Source organism: Manis javanica, chromosome 1, assembly GCF_040802235.1.
Source record: "Manis javanica isolate MJ-LG chromosome 1, MJ_LKY, whole genome shotgun sequence".
In the NCBI taxonomy this organism is placed as follows: domain Eukaryota; kingdom Metazoa; phylum Chordata; class Mammalia; order Pholidota; family Manidae; genus Manis; species Manis javanica.
This window is the reverse complement of record NC_133156.1, coordinates 5,587,556-5,611,145: the sequence shown is the minus strand read 5'-3', so window position 1 is coordinate 5,611,145 and position 23,590 is coordinate 5,587,556. Positions and strand designations below refer to the sequence as shown.

At 42.3% G+C, this 23,590-nt stretch overlaps 1 pseudogene; it reads right to left on the bottom strand.

Annotated features, from left to right (window-relative positions):
• Positions 1-589: 589 nt before the first annotated feature.
• LOC140846179 (mRNA export factor GLE1 pseudogene) overlaps positions 590-23,590 on the bottom strand; it is a 70,113-nt pseudogene continuing 47,112 nt past the window's right edge.

Below are 23,590 nucleotides of genomic sequence, written 5' to 3'. Positions count from 1 at the left end.
GGTACAAACCTCTCTTAGAGGTACATACCAAAGTATTTTCCAGATAAACCAACATGTTTCTGTGTTTGCCATCTGGGGGAGGGGTGTGGGTGGAAGTATAGATGAAACAAGACTGCCCCGTGTTGAGTCTTGCTGAAGCTGGGGAATGGGTGCATGAGGCCCACTGGGCTGTTCTACTTCTGTATAGGTTTGAAATTTTACAAAATGAAAGGTAAGCAAAAGCCATGGAGAGAATTCAAAGGGAACAACAGGCTATAAAAATAAATTTCTTCCTCAGATATGATAAATGCTTAAAGTTCTTAATTTATAGGTCATATAAGTTGGTTTTTTAAATCATGAACTCTGGTAGACATGTGAACTAAGGGTGAGAACATACAATTTATAGAAGTGTGAATTGGTATAACTTTTGGATGTGAATCAAGAACCTTAAAATTCTTTGACTAATTCACTTCTATGAATTTATCTCAATCAGAAATATGGATAAGACATATAAGCTGCTGTGTTATGTGTGGTAGGGAGAATAAAGAGACTTAAATATTCAACAGGCATTTTTTTCAATAAATTTTAGTATGGCTATATATTTGAAGTATCCAATTTCATCTGTTTATCAAATATTTATTTCATATCTACTATGTGTCAAGGCAATACCTGCATTTCTTAACAGTACCTTAAAAACATCAAAATACTTTTAATGATTACAGTAGTTATGTGCTCAAAAAAAGCATTTCCCCATTTCTGTAAAGTTTCCATTTTTACTGTATTCACAGCAGGTAAATATTACTGAATGAATTAAAGTATTTTGCAATCAGAAGAAATATGTACTTTTTAAGTCACAATATGAAACTCGATCTTGATGAGTCCAGTTTGGGATGGGGAATCTCACAGTCAGGGAAGAAATGGAAAACGTCACAGTGGCTAACTCTAGGTTAGGAGATGACAATTGATGTTTGCCATTCTCTACAAAAAGCATGCACTAGTTTTGAATAAGAAAACAATTTTGTTTTTAAGGTTCTCCATTTCAAAGACTGAAGACAGAGTCCCTCTGAAGTCTCCTCATGTCACAAGTGGCCCGGATGATCCCCGAGATGAGGCCACACAGCTGGTTGCCTCAGATGCGGAAGGCAGAAAGGTCAGCCTTCAGGTCTCTGTGCTGCTCCGAGGCGTCCAGCTGCTGGCTGAGGTGCAGCACCTCCTCCTACAGGGCATAGCATCTCCGCAGGCGGATCGGCTTTTATTCCGCAGCCGCTCCTGTTCCACTTGCTTCAGGTGCTGTTGCTCTACCTCCTGCAGCTTCAGGTTGAGAATCTTTGCTCTGTGGCGATGCTCAGCTTTTAGCTTCTCTTGGTGGGCCAGGCTTCTCTGGAGCTCTTCTCCATCCATTCCCGTAGGTACTGGACCTCTTGATGCTTCAGCTCCATCCACTCATCAAACTGCTTCAGTTCTTCAGAAGCCATCTCAGAGAGGGCTCGCGACTTCTCCTGTGCCTGCTGCCGGTGCCTCAGCCTCTCCACTCCTTTCATTCTGTAAACCAGCTCATACACCCGGATGCAGCCTTCCACTGTGACCCCCGGGGGGACTGAAGTACCATAGATTCTGCATGCTGGGACTCATCTTTGCTCTTGGTTCCATTTGCTGTTGAGGAGGCTGGTGAGAAGCCAGGGCTTGTGACAGGAGATGAGGAAACAAATGGAGGCTGGTCTAGGTCTGAAGTAGATTTAGACGATGTTGAAGTTTTTGAAGGAAGTGGGCTCTCTTGCTGATGGGCTAAGACATGATCTAACACCCATCCACAGTAAGAAGACAGCTTGGGAGGAGACGTAATTTCTTCTAAAGTATCCTTGCCCCACAGCAGCCAGTCGCGGTCATAGCAGAGGCAACCTTTGTTAGAACTGTGCAGTGCCTCCAGGGTCTCCCAACAGCGACCCTGCGACAGCATGGCTAATGCTTCTGCAGGTTTTCCTAGACGCCAGTTGTGACAGCAGAAATGCTCGAATCAGCTGCGTGGAAATTGGCGCTCGCTTCTGCCTCCAGGGCACCCACGCGCAACCCCTCCCCCCTCCTCCACCACCCAGCCAGCCTTCCAGCGCACCTGCGCTCGGGATTTGGCCCTTTAAGACTCGTTTTCCTGCAGGTACTTGAGGCGGGGAGCTTCTGGAGGTTGTAGCCTCCAGATTGCAGAACACTGAGTATGTATTGCTGTGCACGTGGAGAAACTGGATCCTCATACACCACTGGTTGACTCTAAAATGGGGCAGCCCCTGTGGAAGACAGTCATAGATCATGTGACTGGCCATTTGCCTTTGGCATCCCCAGGGAATAATGAAACAGACCCATTGGCCTGGGTGCGCTGGCTAGAAAGAAAGCCTGCCTTTGATGTGTCCCAATGGCTACCACAACTTTTAACTTGATGAACCTTTTTTGCTTTTCTTCTCTTTTTGTTTTGCATTTACAGCAGTAGGGTTACTCTATCATATATAATTAAACTTGCCATCTATAGAAGGAGAAAAAAAATTCCAGGAATTTTACTGGTGTTTATAACAGAACAATAGACATGTTTGACATTGTACATTCCTCATTTGTATTGATATCAGAAATCAAAAAAAATTGAGGACTTAATATAATCATATATATGTCAGTTAATTATCTCTTCCCCAACACACATCTAAGACACAATTGTGAAATGGAAGCAGACTCACAGCAGTCAAAAATGTCCATTTCACAAAAGAGAGAATGGAGAACGTAATAGCCCCTAGCCCATGGCAACTGTGAGGTACCTCTGGGCAAGAATTTTAAGGAGTTTGGATAACTCACCTGCCTCTCCTTCTGGTCCCTGAGAAGTTCTCCTCTGACCTTTGTCCTCCATGTCCCTGGCTCTGCCCTTGAGATTCTTCTCTTCCACTTTCCTCCATGACACATATGAAGTGGGCACTGAAGTTATGCCTTTTGTGGAGGGATTTCACAGTTTTATATCCTGATCCCTGCTGGCACAGGTGTTAGAGCCCAGGGATTATTTTAGAGGCTAGACAGACTTTGGTAGACCAAGTCTGTGGTTTCTTTGGTTGTACAATCCCCTCAGAAATTTAGTAGGTTTCTGATCTGTTTGCCCCCCAATCTGTTCCATGTGTGTGTAACCCTAGCCAAAGATCTGGTCTTGATACAGTTTTTTAAAATAAAAACTCTTGACTTTTACTTTCCTCTGTGATTACTCTTTTCTCTTTCACCTAAAAGTGGCTGCCTTGCAGGTGTCTGAAGACAAGCTCCCTAAATTGATAGGTGCCTTCGGCAAGCTCACCTTGTCTGTCAGAGAACTGTTATGAGCAGGTGCTTGAGAACCATCTTGAGGCAAAATACTAGCTGTGGTGAGGCAGTCTTGCTTCTTACCAATGCATTAAGGATACAAATGTTAGGTTTTCCATCCCTGCAAGACCCCAAATCACCAGGCCATTGGTGATTTGCAGGCCACAAGCCAAAGAATGTTCTTTTCCACTTCTGTTTGCTGATGAGCAAGTTCCATTTGCTATACATCCCTACTAATGCAGAAAAATTTGAGGCACATTATTTTTGGAAATTTGTACCAAAAATAATAGGTACACATAAGTGATTAATAATTTGTGATGTTTTAATATTGGATTCTTTTCTACCACCCCTGCTGCTCTGATGGAGTACTGTGACATATTGCTACAGTACCCCTTCCTCCAGTGGGCATGTGCCTGCTTCCCTGGGCCTCTCTACTTAGACTCCCTGTCTCAGCTGGACACAATCGTGTCACCGCATGGTCCTCAGGACAGGAAGCGATTGATTGGTCTCTGGGCACAGAGATCTATCTGGAAGGCTTTGGTGCATCTGAAGTGGCCCGTCCGTGCTGAAGTTTCAGCCAGTCTGACAGATGCTAAAGGGGACTCAGGTGTACACTTAAGCAGATTGGTAACTTCTTCCCCTGCTGATTGTCACGTGACTTGATCCAAACGGAAAGAGGCTGAAACTGCTTTGTCTGGTGACTAAGTAGCAACCTGGACTTTGTGATCAGGAAGAAACTTTCAACTGATATAGAAAGTGACTGCAAAAACTCAGGTGATGATGGCATTTGAAGCAACTATGACTGACATTAATTAAGAGATGACAATGTGTCAGGTGTATGCATTATCCTGTTCAGCCTTCATACCTACCCTGGGAGACATGGGTATCATTGTTTTTCTCATTTTGCACAAAGATTCTGGGGCTAAACTTATTAAGTGACTTGTACAGTGACACAAGTAGTACAAGGCCAGGGATTGAACCCAGGTCCATCTGTCCCTCAAGCCCATTCTGCTGTCCCTCATGGCACTATTGTTAAACAGCTCCTTGTTAAAGTTACCATTTTCTTTTAATTGTTGTAATAGCTCATGCTTCTAGGGAAGTTCTTGCTCTTTGCCCAGTGTGGGAGTTGAAGTTGGTTGTTCTAGGAATTCAACTGTTTTCCCATATGGTTGTGAGAAAGAAAGGGGAGGCTCAGATATCAGTCTGTGTCTCAAAAGGTCAATCCTCCCTGCAGCTCACTTCATTCACATACGGGTCTCCTTGCTTCCAACCCAGTGCTCCAGCAACATCTGGGAACTCAATATTCCCTGAAGCCTCTCTAGTCTACTGGGAATAAACTATAACTGAAGACCTTAGTTAAAATCCCAGACCTTCAAGGCAATAAGTCTCATTTTTCTTATTAGCTGGGATATCCAGCTAGGTGGCCCTCGCATAGTGTTTGCAATGCAGTAAGTGTACAACTAAAATCAGTTGCAAGAATGAACATCTCTAGTAGGGATGTGATCTTGCAAATAGCATTGTATTTTTCTGGTCTTCAATTTTTCTATCTTTGAATTAGGTAGGTGTAGTCTAGATGTTTTGGGAGACCTTTTCATTTCAAAGTTTGTTTGATTCTAGAGCAGGAATTCTTTTCCTGAGGTGTGAAGATTGGCCAATGTACTTTCTGTAAACACATGCATAATATCCTTTAAATTCGATTTACTTTAGTATAATTTATATATACTAAAACTCACCCCTATTAGGTGAACAGTTCTGTGAGTTTTGACAAATGTATATAGTCATGTAACCATGACTATAGTCAAGATATAGAATATTTTAATTACTCCAGAAACTTCCCTTTGTAGGCAATTCCTGCCCAAACTGCAAACCAGCCAACTGCTGATCTTTTTGCTCTTCTGTTTTGCCTTTGCCACAGTGCCATGAAAATGGAGTCATGGAAATTGTAGCCTTTCCTGTCTGGCTTCTTTCACTTAGCATGATGCTTTTAAGATTCGTTAATGTTGTGTGTATTAATTTGATTCTTTTTATAGATGTGCAAATAGTCTATTGTGTAGATGTACCATGATTTGTTTATCCATTCCAGCTGATGGATATTTAGGTTATATTCAATTTGGAACATTTATGAATGAAGCTGTTATAAATATTCGTATATAAGTTTTTTACTTATATTTCTTAATTTCTCTTGTATAAGTATTGTGGATAGTGGTTCCATGAAGAATTATATGTTTTCAGCCTGGCTTAGTAAAATAGGCATTATATGTTTTCAGCCTGGCTTAGTAAAATAGGCATTGTGCTAGGGTCAATGTGCTGTTCTGCCATAGTCTATCCTTTCACTGTGTGAGATCACCAGTCCTCTTTCCCTTTCCAGGACCTCAGCAAATCTGTCCATTGATTGTGCATTTAATGGCTAAGCTCTGCTTCTCCATCCTGTGTTTCCCAGGCAACATACTGCAAGCTTCCTCCTTGGCCTCCCACCCCTTTTGGAGCTCTGGCTCAGATGCTAACCCCAGACCCTCCAAGGACCCATCATTCAGGCTTGCCCTGCTTCTTTCAGATGCACAAATACAGAGCATGAAGCTTTCTATCCACTTACTCTCATTTCTGCTCATTAATGTGTACCTGGGAGGATGATTGCAAGGAAAGAAGGGTATTTTTCAAGGCATAGCAAACTCAAATGGGGTCCCAGATTTCCCTTCCTGCTATTGCTACTGAAAGCTCACTGAATGCAGGCAGATTACTTCAACTTCCCTTGCTTAAAATCTTGAGTAGCTTTCCAAAGTCACTAGGATAGAGCTCCAAAGCCTTCTTGAGGCCAATAAGGGCATAAGTATGCTGGCCTTTGCCTGGCCCCACAGCCCCACTCCCACCTGGCCTCCCCTGCAGTGACCTCCAGGGACTTTCCCCAAAACCAGTGATTTGGAAGAGCCATGGGGTCTTTGGTTTTGAGGCTTTCCAACATTTAGCTGAGCAAATATGTACCACTAAGTGGAATTCTGAAGAAGCTCCCATGAAAATAATTAAGCCAGAGCAAAAGAACAATAAAGCCCTGCATGCATGGAAAGGATAGAGCAACAGGCCAATCTGCAGGCTGCAACATACTGAGAGAAGCAAGACGGGTGGACTGAAGACCAAAGAGCAGGGATTTCCTGGTTAGTTCCTGCACTTATGTAACTTCTTTCTCCTCAATTATTCAAGTTTCTCCATGACACGTCTGTCCGCGGACAGCCTTGAAATAGAAAAGCTTTCTTCAAATGGCCTCTATTTATTCACTTGGCATTTACTAAAAATGTGGGGTGAATATCCGGAGTCCACTGAGACTTCATATCTTAGTTCCAATGCAGCATTTTTAGTTAGGAGTCAAGATAGCTACCATTTCTCTAGTATCTTCTCTGTGTTCAGTGTCTTGCTCTGAGTTTTACATCCCTTATCTTATGTAATCATTACAACAAACAATACTGTCCATATTTTACAGAGAAGGAAAGCAAGTATTACACTGAGAGAGTTACTTGACAAATGCCTTGAAGCTAGTAGCTCATAGACCTGGACTCCAATCTCAAGTGCCTTTGCTGCCAAAGCCCATCCATGTCACTGCCTGTTACTATGTGGGAAATCAAGTCCATTCTTTAACCTTATTGGGCCTCAGTTTCCTCGTCTAATAAGATAAAACATTACCTTAGCTTACAATGTTTGTAAGAATTGAAAAGCTAGCTTATGTATTTATTTATCATAATACCTAGCATATTGTAAGTCTCAACATAGGCCAGCTGTTATCATCTTTATCACCATTATTGCTTGCCAAAACAGGGGTACATGATGTGGTGGGCGAAATTGGGAGAAGCCACTTTCACAAGAAGACAGTCAAGGGCAGTGTGAGCACAGGTGAATGGCTCATCAAAAATTGAACTTTACCTCAAAAGGATGATGTGTATGTGGGGATTTGGGGCCAAATGGCACTATAATAGAATAAATAAATAGTGTGAGTGAAAGCAAAGAGATAGGAGAACACTAATGATGACTACAGATGAGTAGGCCAGGGTGGCTGACTGATACATATGTTTGTAAAAGCATATGAGAGTGCACAGATGCCTTGAGGTAAGTTTTGAGGAATAAGTTGAGTAAAGGCTTAGTTTTATAGGAAGAGAGGAAATTCTGAATATCTGTGAGCAGGAGAATGACAGAGCAGAGCTATGCCCCAGGAAGATTTGGCCAGCCTCCTACACCCACTATGGCCGGGACACATGTGAGGGAGTTGCCAGTTGTGAGACTGCAGAGGGACCAGTTAATGACAAGTCTGATGCAGCACAATGCTGTGTCCAGTTAGTGAGATCTATTTTGCCTTTGAAAGGGAAAGAAGAATCTGTGTCAGCTTTGTGAAATGCCCAGGAGTTAATAGGTCTTGCAAGGTGCATTTTCAACCAGTCATAGGAATTTAATCACAGTCCCCTACTTGTCTGTATAAATCAAAATTCATGCATGTCTTTAAAGTCCACTGGATTCTCAGAACAACCCTGTGATGAGATGAATAGTCTGACTTGTGAGCTTATTGAAATGCAAGATGGTGTGATTGTGTGTGGTTCTTGATTGCTTAATTTTTGCATGCTCAACTAGTAAGTGAACAAGTGTGTGAATGTGTAAGTGTTTGAGTGAATTTCCACTCAACTCAGGTGACCCAGGTGAGGAGTAGATTGAAATTACCTCAAGGACTCAGGGTTGGTAACATGTAATACTGGGGCTTGAACACTGGGCTTTCCATTTCACTATTTTCACACTTCCCCATTTATACTTCTTTAAAAGGGTGTTCTCCAAAGCATACACAATTTGATTTTTTGAATCCCATCTGTTTTTGTTTGTTTGTTTGTTTGTTTGTTTTCCTCCTAAAAGCAGAGCTCTGCCTTTTCCCTTTCAAGTCAGTCATGGAGGGCACATTGGCTTAGCGCTCCCTGAGAGCTGATTCTCTGGGAGCCGCATGCTCTGCTCTGATTCTTCCGTGGGATAATGGAGCTTAGCCTTAGAGATATGAAACGTACCAACTGTTTTGTTCTCAAAGCATTTGGAGGCAGCTGTCGCTTATTTCTCCTTACAAGGCTTTTTTTCCTTACAGCAAGGAGGGGGAAAGTTGGAAAGTAGGAGGAGGAGTCAGGTTAGTCTATGTCTCAGAGGCCTTGAATAGTTTGGGGAGAAATGAAATAAGACAAAACTATAAGTTCTCACTGTTTTCTATTTCCACCTCTCACTGCCAGTCTGATCAATACTATACATCAAATATGTATGATATTGGTTGTGGAGCAGATCAAAAAATTCTTTTTTCTCCGGGATGTGCAGTTGAGTCCATCTTGAAGGAGGAGAGCATGGCGTCAGAGAAGGCTGTTGTCCTCCTTCCCGTTCCTGTCCTTCCTCTCCCCTTTAGGGGGAGCAAAACGCCTCGACGGCAAAAAGACTCCTTCATCTCAAATTGGTCTCTTTCCATTAGTGTCTTGACTCTCGGGAGCAAAAGGGGAGGAAGCATGTATTCTATAAATAGCATTGTTCAGGGCACTAAATGCTAATTAATAAGATTTTATATTTGTACAGTGCAGTTTACATTGCTTTTATAGATAGAAACTTAGGCTGCTGGTTTTTGAACTAAATTGAGGAGCTATTTTGTGTACATTGTATAAATCATGAGCACTTGTTGAAGAGTGTGCCGAGGACAAGGTGTAACCTCTGCATGGTTTAGAGTCCCCACCTTGGCCAGTCCTAGAGTCAGCCTTGCCAGTTCTTCAGAGATAATTAGGTTCGGGTGCCTGCATCATGGCAACTGAAGCTTGAGCTGCTGCCCTACCCACTGTTCTTGCAGTGGTGTCTGCTCACCAGTCATGTGGTGGGACCCCGAAGTCTTCAGATGGTGCAGCCATTCCTGCTAGGGAAGTCTCTGTGGGGAGCCCTACTCTGATTAGAAATATTTTTGTTTCGGTTTGGTTTTTTATCAACAGAGCATAGTGATTAGTAACATGGGTTCTGAAGTCAGATTTTGTGTATTAGTTAACTGGTGCTGTGTGACAAATCCCAAAACTTAGTGGCTTGTGACAATAATATTTATTGTCTCTTTGGTTCTTTGGGTCTGGGATTCAGACAGAGCACAGCATCTGAGCTCTCAGCTGGAAGACTTGAAAACAGGAGGCTGGAATCCTCTGAAAGCTCATCCCCTCTCACATGGGCTTTGCTGGATCTGTCAGCTGGAGCACCTACACTTGGCCTTTCCACAGGGCCTGCACTTCTCTGCAGCACGGTGTATGGGTTCCAAGGCTCAGCCGGGCTCAAATCACAACACAGACCAGGCCATCATGATGCCTCACGGAAAGTCACATCAACAATAAAAAGTAGAGTGTCAGAATGGGAAAAAAAGAGAAATGGGAATAAAGGAGACCAAGGGGAGCCATGTTTGTCTAACACTGCTTCAGAGAACCAAAAGAGACAGAAGTATAACCTCCTGCCCTTGTCATATCTGTGTATTGTGTAGAAATGAGTATATCAGGAAGTTGTAGTTTAATAACAAATTACCCAGCTGACAGCCTCTCCCTGAATCTGGGTTCGCCGCTACTACCAGACTAGAGTTTCCTGAGCTCAAACCCAAGCACCCCTTTGCCCAAGGAGTTTCGCAACAACCTGAGACGAGGAGCCCAATGGTGTCATTCCTGCTCCCTTTCTTCTAGATCAGAACCATGAGGATACCAACACTTCCCAGTCCCCCCTTTGTAAACCACTGTGAGATGATTCATTTTTAAAGATGAATAGTCATTTTTCATTCCCAGGCATTCACTCAGTTTGGTTTCAGGAGTACTTCCATGGTGGCCTTACCTCGTACTGGTGGCCGTATAACATACAAGAACATCTTTGGGCTGACTGGCTCAGATGTCCTCATCACAGGAACTAAGTTAACTTTTTTCCTCCTGCCGGAAGAACTTGCCTTTGATCTCTCACGTCATTATTCTTACAAAGTCACCCCCAAATAAAAATTTACACAAAATAAGGACAGGTGCTTAAATAGATCTGTATGTCTAACAAGTTGTCACCTCTCCCAAAGAGTAAAACAGAAAGTGTTCCTTTTAAATAGATATAAAATAAATTCTCTCAATTATTTCAGTTTTTATGGTTGTCTTCTTTTTCCTTTACAAGCCTTATTAAGATACAAGTCATATCCTGTACAATTTGCTCAAAGTGTTGAACTCAATGTATATTCATAGATATATATGCCCTTTGTCACAATATGATGTTAGAACATTTCCCGTCCAACAAAAAGAAGCCCTGTACCCAGTAGCTGTCACATTCCATTACCCCTCCACCCTCTCCAATTCTAAGGCAACACTAATCTACATTCTGTCCTATGGATTTGCCTATTCTGAACATTTCATATAAGTGAAATCATATGATATGTGCTCTTCTGTGACTGACTTTTTTTTAGTTAGGCTAATGTTTTCATGATCTATCCATGATGTAGCATGTATCAGTTCTTCATTCCTTTTGTGGCCAACCAATACATGCCAGATTTTGTTTATCCATTCCTCAGTTAATGGGCATTTGGGTTTCCACTTTTTGGCTATTACAACTAACGCTGCTACAAACATTCTTGTATAGGTTGTCATGTGAACACACATTTTCATTTTTCTTAGCTATGTATGTAGTAGTGGAATTGCTGTGTTATGTAGTTACTCTGTGTTTACCTTTTGGGGAATTGACACACCCAATGTGGCTACACTATTTTAAATTCCCACCAACAATATATAAGGGCTTCAATATCTCTACATCCTCACTAACATTTGTTATTGACTTATTTACCTAACTAATGGTGCTGAACAGATTACAGGCTTCTTAGCTATCTGTGTATCTTCTTGGGAGAAATGTCTATGTAAATCCCTTGCTTTTTATTTATTTATTTATTATTTTTTTTGAGAGGGCATCTCATATTTATTGATCAAATGGTTGTTAACAGTTAACAACAATAAAATTCTGTACAGGGGACTCAATGCACAATCATTAATCCACCCCAAGCCTAATTCTCATCAGTCTCCAATCTTCTGAAGCACAACGAACAAGTTCTTACATGGTGAACAAATTCTTACATAGTGAATAAGTTCTTACATGGTGAACAGTACAAGGGCAGTCATCACAGAAACTTTCGGTTTTGAACACGCATTATGAACTATAAACAATCAGGTCAGATATGAATATTCGTTTGATTTTTATACTTGATTTATATGTGAATCCCACATTTCTCCCTTATTATTATTAATATTTTTTGAAATAAAATGCTGACGTGGTAGGTAGATGCAAGATAAAGGTAGAAAACACAGTTTAGTGCTGTAAGAGAGCAAGTGTAGATGATCAGGTCTGTGCCTATAGACTAAGTATTAATCCAAGCTAGACAAGGGCAACAAAACATCCACGGATGCAGAAGATTTCTCTCAAAACGGGGTTGAGGTTTTAAGCCTCACCTCTGTTGATCCCCAATTTCTCACCTGATGGCCCCCTGCAACTGTGCCTGTCTTAGGTTGTTCCTCCCTTGAGGAATCTTACCCGTCTCTGGCTAACCAGTTATCTTCCGGGGCCATACAGGGAAATGTAAATTTGGTAAGTGAGAGAGAAGCAATATTTGAAAAGGTTAACTTTTTACTTCTTTGCAGATTTATGCCCTGTGGGTTTTATGCCCAGCATTTGTCTTGAGGTATCTTTACCACTTGGAAGAATTATGATACTTGGTAAATTCGATACGAGGCACAAATTCTATTTAAGGGTTGTAATTAGGAAGGAAGAAGAAAAGCTATAGAAGTAGCAGACGGAAGAAAACATGGGAAGATTGGTTATTTCTTTGACATATCTTATTGTAGAGTACCTTAAGCATGTATATGTTTTAAACTACTAATTAAATTGTGCACACACATTAACATAATAGGAATACAGTTACATAAACAAAGCAGACCTACAATTACCAGCCATCTCCAGTGAAACCAAGAAAACCAGTTAGGCACCCTAAGCATTTGTGAAATCTTATCTATGATATGATGGATATTGTCTAACTGAATTTGAATAGTTTGAGAAAAATCAGACAATTTAAAACACCACATTCCTGGGAACTATTCACATCCCATATGTTCTTTTAACAGTAGATAGTCTGTAAGTCTCAAGATTTTGGAGCGTTGCAACTTGCACTTCTCCTAATTCTTGGTTGAGTTCCAACAGTATAGATCCAGTCAAATTTGTTATTTTACTTTATGCACAGGCCAGCTTAGATATATCCTTCTTCATTCCAATGGTAATTCCAGGAACCAGTGGGATGAATGCAGCTACAACTGTAACAGTGCCAGGATCTTTGTTGACGTTTTTTGATGATCATCTTCTGGAATGACTCTTCCAGAGTATGTTGATGTTGGAACTTCTTCTTCATATCGTGTCTTAGTTCATTTCCTGGGTAGCCAAATTAGGCTTTGATCCTCTGTATAAACACAAAAAGACCCTTTGCCCACATTTTGATATGCCCTTTATACCATTGTGAAGAACTTATTGTAGGTCACCACACAGGAACTGCTGTTAGTCCATTCTTGGGTTCTGTGATTCTGCTGCTGTTTGGTTCCTTCAGTTTTTCCTTTGTTCTTATACTCCACAGATGAGTGAAATCATTTGGTATTTCTCTTTCTCCGCTTGGCTTATTTCACTGAGCATAATAGCCTCTAGCTCCATCCATGTTGTTGCAAATGGTAGGACTTGTTTTCTTCTTATGGCTGAGTAATATTCCATTGTGTATATGTGCCACATCTTCTTTATCCAATCATCTACTGATGGACACTTAGGTTGCTTCCAATTCTTGGCTATTGTAAATAGTGCTGCGATAAACATAGGGGTGCATCTGTCCTTTTTAAACTTGAGTGCTGTGTTCTTAGGGTAAATTCCTAAGAGTGGAATTCCTGGGTCAAATGGTAAGTTTATTTTGAGCATTTTGAGGAACCTCCATACTGCTTTCCACAGTGGTTGAACAACTTACATTCCCACCAGCAGTGTAGGAGGGTTCCCCTTTCTCCACAGCCTCGCCAACATTTGTTGTTGTTTGTCTTTTGGATGGTAGCCATCCTTACTGGTGTGAGGTGATATCTCATTGTAGTTTTAATTTGCATTTCTCTGATAATTAGCGATGTGGAACATCTTTTCATGTGTCTGTTGGCCATCTGTATTTCTTTTTTAGAGAACTGTCTGTTCAGTTCCTCTGCCCATTTTTTAAGTGGATTGTTTGTTTTTTGTTTCTTGAGGTGGGTGAGCTCTATATATTTTGGACGTCAAGCCTTTATCGGATCTGTCATTTTCAAATATATTCCCCTTGCTTTTTTAAATTGCGTTGTTTATCTTTTTGTTTTTGAATTATCTGAGTTATTTCTTAATCTAGATACAAATCCCTTGCCAGATACATGTTTGCAAACATTTCCTTCCATGCTGTGGCCTTGTCTTTTCAATTTCTTGATGGTGTCATTTGCAACATCGTCTTTAATTCTAATGTTCTTCAGTTGTGTAGCTCATTTATTTGTTTCATTCCATGTTCAATATTTACTTGTGTTTTCACTCATTCCTTCATCCCTTCAGTGCCTATTATGTGTCAGGCACTGTTCTAGGCACTGGGGGTACATCAGTGAACAAGAGAGGACAAGTCCCTGCTCTCATGAAACCAGTTGGGTGAGACAGGTAATAAACAATTAAATGCAACAAATATCTTTAGACAGTGGTGAATATTTCTAAGAAAATAAAGTAGATGCAAGGAGGTAGAAAGTTCTTATGGGGTAAGTGTCAGAGGGTGGGTGCAGTTTTAGGTAGATCAACACAATTGGCACGTGGGGCCAGGGGATTTGATGTGGGGCTGTCGGTGCATCATGAGATATTTAACAGCACCCCAGGACACGACCCACTAGATGCCAATAGCATGCCCTGGCCCAGCCGTGACAATCAAAAATATCTACAAACATTACCAAGTATTCCTTGGGGTCCAAATTGCCCTCAGTTAAGAACCACTGAGGTTGATGGTTGAGGAAGGCATCTCTGAATGGAGACCTAGGGGAGGTGCTAATTTTATGGAAACTATGGGGTAAAAGCGTTCAGGAAGGATGGTAAAATGAATGCAAAAGACTCAAGATGGGGATGTACTTGTATGTTTGAGAAATAGAAACCAGGCCTTTGAGTTAGAAGGTAGTGAATAAGGAGGGGGTTGTTAGGAGATGAAATTTGAGAGGGTGTCAGAGGCCAGACTATGAAGAACCTAATAGACAGTAATACAGAATTTGGGATTTATTCCAAGAATTAGAAGCCAGTAAGTTGGGGATGAATGGGTGCTGTCTTTGTCCACTTCAGATGCTGTAACAAAAATACCATACATTTAACACCAAACACTTATTTCTTATAGTAATGGAAGCTGGGAAGTCCAAAGCACTGGCAGATTCAGCCTGAGCCTGTTCCCTCAGTCACAGACGGCCATGCTATCTGCTTCCTCAGAAGGTGTGAGTGGGGAGGGAGCTCCCCAGAGCCTTGTAAGTAGGAGCCCTGATCTCATACATGAGGGTTCCACTCTCGTGACCTTATCACCTCCACAATGCCCCACCTCCAAATACCATTTCATTAGGGATTAGCTTTCAACATACAATTCAAATGTTTGTGGGGACACAGCATTCAGTCTGTAGCATTACACTTCTGCCCCCACAACCCCAGAATTCATTCCATTCCAACAGCCCCAAAAGTCGTAACTTGTTCCACCATCAACTCAAACGTCTAAAGTCCAGAGTCTCATCTGAATTCATAAATCAGATGCAGCTTCTTCCTCAGGCACATTCCCCTCCACCTGTGAACCTAATAGAATGGTGGGACAGGCACAGGATGGGCATTCCCATCCCAAAATGGAGAGAAAGGAGAGAGGACAGGAGGGACAGTAAATCCAAAACTGAACAGGATACATAACATTAAACCTTAAGGCTCCTGAGTAATCCTCCTGTCTCACCGCTAGACTTCCAGGCCCTCTGGGGTGTCAATGTGTATTGGACATCCAGGAAAAGCCCATGCCAAAGCTCTCTGCAATGGCCCCAACACTGATGCTCTCCACTGGGCACCCAGGCCCTCTGTAACCACTCTACACCCCTACCCGGCCCCAGCACCCAGACCAGTGCTGGGAGTAGTGGCCCTGATTTCTGAACAGCCTTCTCTTCTATTCTCTCATTGTCTTGGAGAATAATAGTTCCTGGCTGCTGTTGAGATGGTTGACCTATACTAATCTCCTTATCAAAGTGATGCTTGGCCCCACCTTCAGTGTTCTCATTTTTTTGTAATATAGATAGACTGAGAATTTTCCAAATCTTTAAGTTCTAGTTTCAATTCCCTCTCATATGTCATTCATCTCCCTTCAGATTTTACTATAAGCTGTCAGGCAGAGCCAAGCTGCGTCCTCACAGTTTGCTTACGAATTGCTTCAGCAAAATACCAGAGTTCTTTGCTTGCAAGTTCTACCTTCCACAAAACACTAGAAGGTAAACAGGGCTAATTTCTTTGCTACTTTATAACAAAATTCCTCCTCCTCCTGCTTCCAGTACATTCCTCATTTCCTCTTTCATCCTGAGACCTCATCAGCATGGCATTCACTGTAACAGCACCCCTGGACACCTACCAACATTCTGTCCAAGATTACTTAGGTATTCTGTAAGAAGATGGAGGCTTTCTCTGCAGCTTCTCTCTTTTCTTTCTGAGATCTTACCAGAATCACTTTAAAAGATCCATTTATGGCTTTCCTAGCATGCACCTCAAACTCTTCCAGCTTCTATCCATTACCCAGTCCCCAAGCCACTGCCATTTTTAGGTATTTGTTATAGGAGTGACCCCACTTCTCAGTACCAATTTCTGTCTTAGTCCCTTTGGGCTGCTATGACAAAAATACCCTAGACTGAATGGCTTCAACACAAAGCACTTGTTTCTCACAGTTCTGCAGGCTGGGCAGTCCCAGATGAAGCACTGGCGGAAGGGGTGTCTCCTGAAAACCCACCTCCTGGGTCACAGATGGCCATCATCCTGCTGTGCCCTCACATGGCAGAAGGGACTTGGGAGCTCTCTGGGGTCTCTTTCATAGGGGTACCAATCCTTAGTACCAATCGTGGCCTCATCACTCCCCCAAAGGCCCTACCTCCTGTACCATCACATTGAGGATAGGTTTCAAGGTAGGAATTTTGGAAGGACAAAAATACTCAGTCTTAGGCAGGTGCTCTGAAAGAAAGGAACTGGGCAGTGGACTTGGGTTCTTGTTCCATGTTTTCTCGCTCAAGGACCCACGGATAGTAGTAGAGCTAGGACTAATGCTCAGGTCTCCTGAGTCCTCACTTAGCACCCTCCTACTACATGAGGGAGACAAAGCAATCCACACCTGTTAACTGGGGATTGCGGGTGACCATTAGTATAACAGAACTTTCCCTCAGTCCACCTTATTTTAAAAGTCCTAATGTGGTTGTTGACATTATGCATAAAATCAAAGAAAAGAGACTAGTCTCTTGCTAAATAAAGTGTGGTTCACAGACGAACAACAGCTCCTGGAAACTTACTAGAAATGCAGAATCTCAGGCTCCACCTCAAACCTACTGAATTAAAATCTGTATTTTAATGAGGTCCCCAGGTTATTTGTATGCATATTAAAGCTTGAGAACTACTGATGTAGTTTATCAAAATATCATCAGAAGAAGCTGAATGATTCAGATAGCTTTTGACAGGCTGTTAACTGAATTAAAAGACTAACAATTACCATTACTAAGCTCTTATCATATCACCATCTTGATTCCTTTCTCTCCTTGGTGTCCTGTAAGTCTTCACTCACAAAGTTCTATGAAGTTTTTCTTAATTACAATGCACATCCTCTCCTTTCCATTTCTACAGGCACCACCTTTGTCTTGGTCCTCACTGTTCTGACCTGGACTATTGTAACTATATCCAATTTTACTCCCCCACACCATCATGCTCTTCCATTTGCCTAAAAGTCCCTCTCAAACCTTTCCTGACTTTTTCTTGCTATTAAGGTAAAATTCATGTCCCAACTCTGGCCTTGAAGACATTTGCATTCAAGCCCCAAAACACTTTTCCCAAAGAATCTGTTGCATGCCTGTTCTTAGGTCCATGCTTGTTCACACCCAGGAACGCCCTTTCCTATCCTCCCCACAGCCTTCAAGGCTCTGCTGAAATCCTACATCCAACATGAATGTCAGATTTACCTGGGTCATTTTTTTACTCCCTTGGTTTGGAGATCCTATGTTACTTGTTACCTGGACTAGTTTTGTTTAATTGCAGTATGATTTTAGGTAAAGTCTTGTGTCTTACAACTAGATTGTAATGCCATGGAAGGCAGGACTCACATTTTACCTCCCTCCCATCTCCAGCATCTGGAAAGGCACTAAGCACATAGTGGGTAACCAGGAAATATTTTGCTTCTCAATTCTGATGAAGTTGTGGAGCAATGCCTAGATTTGCAAGCACATCCTTCCTACTAATTTACTTTTGCTAAGGGTGTATGCTACAGTTCAGCAATTATGTAAATGACATTGTTTATAAAACCAACCATGAATAGGCAGCCTCAGATCAGCTAGCAGAGTGGTAGGTAGGCATTGGAAACAGTACAGAATTTCAGGTCAAATAAAAACTGAATGTTTATTTCAAGAGCCACAGTATTCTGTGGAACCAAGCTCTGTTCTGGGTATCAGAAAAGACAAGCATCCTTCCCTACCTCCCTGCTGTGGCGCTCAAGGCCAGCTGCTTCTGAGCAGCTGTGTCAGGCATGGAGACCCTGTTGGAATGCCCGTGGGGCAGCCCAGATACAAAATGCTGATAACATGGGCCCTAAATCTCTATTTTGCTAACTTTGTGTGTGTTTAGTACTTCCTTCTTGAGGCTGTCAGCAATAAGGCTGCTGGTCACCTGGTTCAGGGTATTATACTGGCATTTTGTGTATGACTTAGTTTTCCTATTCCTGGAATTGGACTGTAAAGATTCCCAAGAATAAGCATTACTACTACATTTTTGTGTAAATATTCACTTCTTTAAACCTCATAAACTTAAGAGAGGGGACGTGTCATCATCTCCTTTTTATAGCTGGGGTAACAGAGGTCCAGAAAGGTGACCTGACTTACCCAAGATGACAAATGATGAGTTTGTCCCAGAGCTCAGACTAGAGATCATGGTTTATGAACCCAAGGTTAATAATCAGTGAACAGTCCCGGTGCAAACTTATTAGCTATTAAAAGCAGACAAGTTGGGATATGAACCCAAATTATCTTTTGTGGGGTCCATGTTCTTACCCAACTATCAACACAGCCTACCAGATAATTCACATTGTTTCATATAAATAAATATATTTGCCATTTCTGTCCTAAGCCAGGTTTGCCAAAATTGGGAGCAGTTTTGAAATACATTGCTTCAAAGGCCTATTTTCTCTTCAAAGCTACCCCTTTAATAATGATTTTCAATTATGATTATATCTGGGAGAGAAATAAGAAACCTATTCAGATGCTAATTGGTTCTAACATCTCAGTGAGTCAACAGGCTCAGGTATGTCCTACAAGGAGCCTCTAGAACATGGATTATATAGTTATCAAAGAGTTTTCCTGAGCCACAAGCTTTTAAGTGGTATTTGAATTTGAAAGCAGTTTTATAGCAACAGACATCTGTGCTAAGGACATTGTCTGGAAGGCGAGGCTTTGGGGGAAGCATTTGTTTTTTGTGCATCATGGTGAAATGCAGGGTGGACGGTTCTTGTGCCCACACTGAAGGAGGGAAATGAAGAGTTAACGAGTGTTCTAGGAAGTTCATGGTAATGATGGCCAACAGCACAAGTGTTGCTATCAGACTGCTCGGGCACAAACCACTGCTCCAAACCTCGCAGCTTTGTGACCATTGGCACCATTTCTGAGGCTCACTTTGCTCATACACACAATGGGGGTCACAGTGGTCCCTAACTCACAAGGCTGACATGATGACTAAAAGAGGGAATGAATGCAAACTACTCAGTCTGATGCCTGGTGCCTAAATGAGGGCTTCCTACTTGAATAATTCCTACTGTCAAAGGTACTTCTCTCTTCTGCCCCAAGTGCTTTTTTAAGGATTCCAAGGCAACCAAAAAAACTACTATTATTATGATTTGTTAATAATTATTATTTTTTAATAATTCCTACTGTTAAATCAAATGAGAAATCCTCCTCATCCTTATTCTAAATATTTATGGAGTGTCCTTCTCCCAGGCTTGAATGAGTAATGCCTTCTAATTTACTAATATCAAGAGTCTGTGTTTGACATGAGTAAAGAAGTGAAGGACGGAGGGGAGAACCAGCCTGCAGCACGAGATGGTTCATCCCAGGGTCTCTCAACCTTGGGACTATTTTTGGATCAGACGACTCTTTGTTGTAGGGAAGTCCTTACCACCGGAGGATGCTCAGCAGCACCTCTGGCCTCTACTTCCTATAAGATGGTACCAGCAAGATCGTTCCCCCATTTGTGACAACCAACGTCTCCAGACATTGCCAAGCATGTCCTGGGGCTTTGTCTGCAGCTGCGATCTGCGCAGTGCATTCTCCCATGTTGGGGTGATGTGTGGCCACCAGATAGCCAGTAATAGCCCAAGGCAGAGGTGGGAATTTTTTTTGTAAAGAATCAGATAGGAAGTATTTTAGCCTTTGTCTCTGTTAAAACCACTTAAGTCTGTCATTGAAGCCTTGGAGCAGCCAAAGATAGTACATAAATGAATACATGGCAATAAAATGTCATTTATGAATATTGAAATTTGTTTCATTTAATTTCTATGTGTCACTAACTGTTCTTTTTCTTTTTATTTTTTCAGCCCTTTTAAATTATTAGAACCATTCTTAGCTCACAGTGTAAGAATAGAAATAGGTTAGCATAAGCATAGTAGCCATCTTAAGGGCCTAGAAGCCATTTTCTGAGTATGTGACTTAGAAAGAAAAAACTGGGCCTGGGTAAGGCCTTGAAAAACAAGTTAATCAATCATGAGCACCGACTGCAGTGACCTTTAGTCAGCCAACCTCAATCAGTTAATCATACATACCAAGCTTATCTTGCTAAACCCCAGGATGTGGCACCAGCCGAAAAGTTATGTGCTTGTGGAAAAACACTGTTATGTGCTTGTGGAAAGATACTTTTTTTCTCTCTCTCTTTCTTCGAACATGCTATATAAACCCCTGGCTTTGAGTGCTCGGGGTCCTTGTTGAGACCCGCTGCGTCGGGCTGACACTTGGACCCCAGCTAGCTGGTTCCTGAATAAATTCCTTTTGCTTGTTGCATCAAGAGACACCTTCCATGAGTCATTTGGGGCGGCGTCCTCCTCTGGGAGAATCCAACAACAGGCCATCCAAAAACAGGTGCTGGGTAGGTTTGTCCCCAGGCCATTGTTGCTGACTTCAGGCCTAAGCAGGATATGGGGCCCTGAAAGCTTGATACTTTCCCTGAGAGCATCAGACTAGCTTAAAATATTGGGAGAAAAAAATTTAATTGAACATTGCTCTATTTTCTAGTGGAACCCAAACCTACCTGAATTTTTAAGGTAAAACATATTTCAAAAAATGTCTTGCTTCCCATGGGCTGTTTGGAGTATGCCTTGCAACCCTGGAGGCCATGCCTGCATCATTTTCCTCTGCTCTTAGGCTACTTTGGTGGAAAAGTTGAGAGGTTTCCATCATAGGTGAGAAACAAATTCATGTAAGAGCCTTTTGGATTTCTCATAACTGATTGTCCTTGGATGGGGTCCAATGAGGTCCCTAGATTCTATCCAGAGAATGGTTGTGTGATATATGGTTGTTTAGTCCAAAGTGGTTGCTCTAAATCCTTTTTGAAATTTTCAAGTGTCTCCTTCCTATACTTGGGGTCTGGAGTCTACTCACTTCTCTTGTCACGTAAGCAGCCTGTGCCCTACTCAGTGTGGTACTTGGCCAGATTAATAAATGACCCAGGCTGCTCCCTCAGGAAGTTCAACATTTTCCGGTAATGTTAGAGCCTAGTTATATGAAATGACCCCCAAAAAATATACCATCAAGAAAAATACAGTGGAGGACAGAGCCCTGGATTGGCCAGCAGGGGGCTTCATTTCCAGCTCCTCCTAAGCCTTTTATCCTGAGTGAAAAAGCGACTTCTCTCTTCTGCCCCAAGTGCTTTTTTAAGAAGGATTCTGAGGCACCATCCAAGCTGAGCTGGGAAGAGAGCCACCATTGATTAATACTGTCTGTCATGGACAGGAAATCACGGAGTGGCTGGCTCCAGTGCCAGGGTGTTCTGTGCTTAGCCTCAACCATCCCTGCAGTCCCTCTTGACTGGGAATGTCTATGGCTATATTACTCCGATGGTTTTGTGTTACTGAGTGGATCCAGAGGAGGAGGGATCACTGGGGGATGCAAAGTTTGGGGGACGATAACATGGCGGAGGTGAGAGTGTGGCCAGGGCTTTGAAGATGTTTGCTCTCCTTCAGAGCTCAGAGCTGGGCTCCAGCAGAGCACTTTCTGTGCTGACTTGGGTTTTGGTTGGCTCGAAGCTGAGTGCTTCCTGTAGCGGTGTTGGCAGGGCATGAGGGAGGTATGCGGGAGATACTCTGCGCCTGGCGTCCTCCCGACTGGGGCTGTGAAAGGGAATGTCCTCCTAATGAGCCCGTCCCAGAGAGTCTGGCCTTTCAGATAAATAAGCATCAGCAGGAGACCGCTCGCAGGACTGGAGAAAATAAGGCCACTTTGAGTGACAGCCCAAATAAAGGAGACCTAAAAGGTCTGTAGATAGCAGCTAATGAGCGTATCTCCTCATCCGTGCTTTCTTGACCAGGACATCTGTTGTTGAGGATGCCAAGAATGTGCGCATTTTATTGATACAGGAAGAGGCCTTTCTGGCATCTGTCCCAGTACTGACTTTTATTTTATTTTTCATGTTGGGGGTGGGGCTCTGTCCAGAGGATATTTGCAAGAGGAGAAGAAATCTAAAGCTAATTTTGATCTAAAGCAGTTTACTTATGTTTCCAATGAATAGGGATAAAAACACAACTCACCTCATAGGATTGTTGGGCAGATCAAATAGGATCATGACCAGAAAGCACCTGGCACTGCACCCCCTGTTCAGTCAGCAGCTGATACTGGGTGTCTGCTGTCAGTATTGGAAGTAATCATATCATCATCTTCATGCACGCACTGCAGAGAGTCTGGAGACATACTAGCTCCAGGTCTTCCATCAGCACCCTTTGAAAATTTAGGCAAACCATCACTGATGTCAACTGAGAGTATCAGACTGGAGTCTTTATGCATTTAGTGAACAAATATACTTCCAAGAGCTACTAAGTACCAGGCTGTGTCCCAGGTCCCAGACACAAAGGCAAGTAAGATGCGCTTTGTGCCCTCATAGCACCCCGGGTGTGGGCGGGAGGTGGACGGATAATGCACATGACAGTGTGGCAGGAGGATGACTACAGCTGTGACGATGAGGGACACATGCCCTGGAGCTCCAGGCAAGGAACCAGCAAAGCTACAGGTCTGTCCCACTGCACCCTGCCACGAGTCTGTGACAGAAGTGTTCCTGAGACGGCACAGTGATCAGAGGAAGAGAAGGCTGCCTAACTGGCAAGTGGCCTAGAATCAGATCCTCTCCTTCTAGGACCAGAGTCCTCACCAAATACCAAGCTGCTTTAAAATAAAAATATTTAAGAAAAAGTGACATGTAGAAAGGTGATATGGTGATAAAAACTTGGGTTTGGGAACAGAAGACTGCAATTTACTTTGCTGGCTTGATGATTTGGGGAAAGTTGTTTAATCCCCTTTGGGCTCAGTTATCCCTTCAGCAGGCAGGGCGTTTCTGTCATCCCCGCTTCACATGTTGCTGTGTAGAGAGATGGAGACTCTTTATTTTAAAGGTAATGACTCTGATAAATTCTAGCTTGTGGTTATTTCTGTCTTATCCTTAGTAATAAAAATAACAAACAAGCTGCTACATTATAAAAAAATGTTCAGTGGCCAGTAATTGAATGTAGGTGTCTAAGGAAGTAGGTCAAGGTTTTTTTCTTTTGACAATGAATATCTCCTTCCAGAGGAATAGGCCACATGTAGGCCTCTTTTTAAATTTAATACAAAGCCATCATAATTTCTCTAGCTTGGGTGTATGTGGAAACAGAAGGGAGGGCAGGAGGGAGAGAGATTATCTACTTCTCCTTCAAGCTAATCAGAGAAATAATTCAAGGTAAGAGTCTTGTGCCCTCATCTCTGATTAATTGAAGTTCCAATATGCTGTG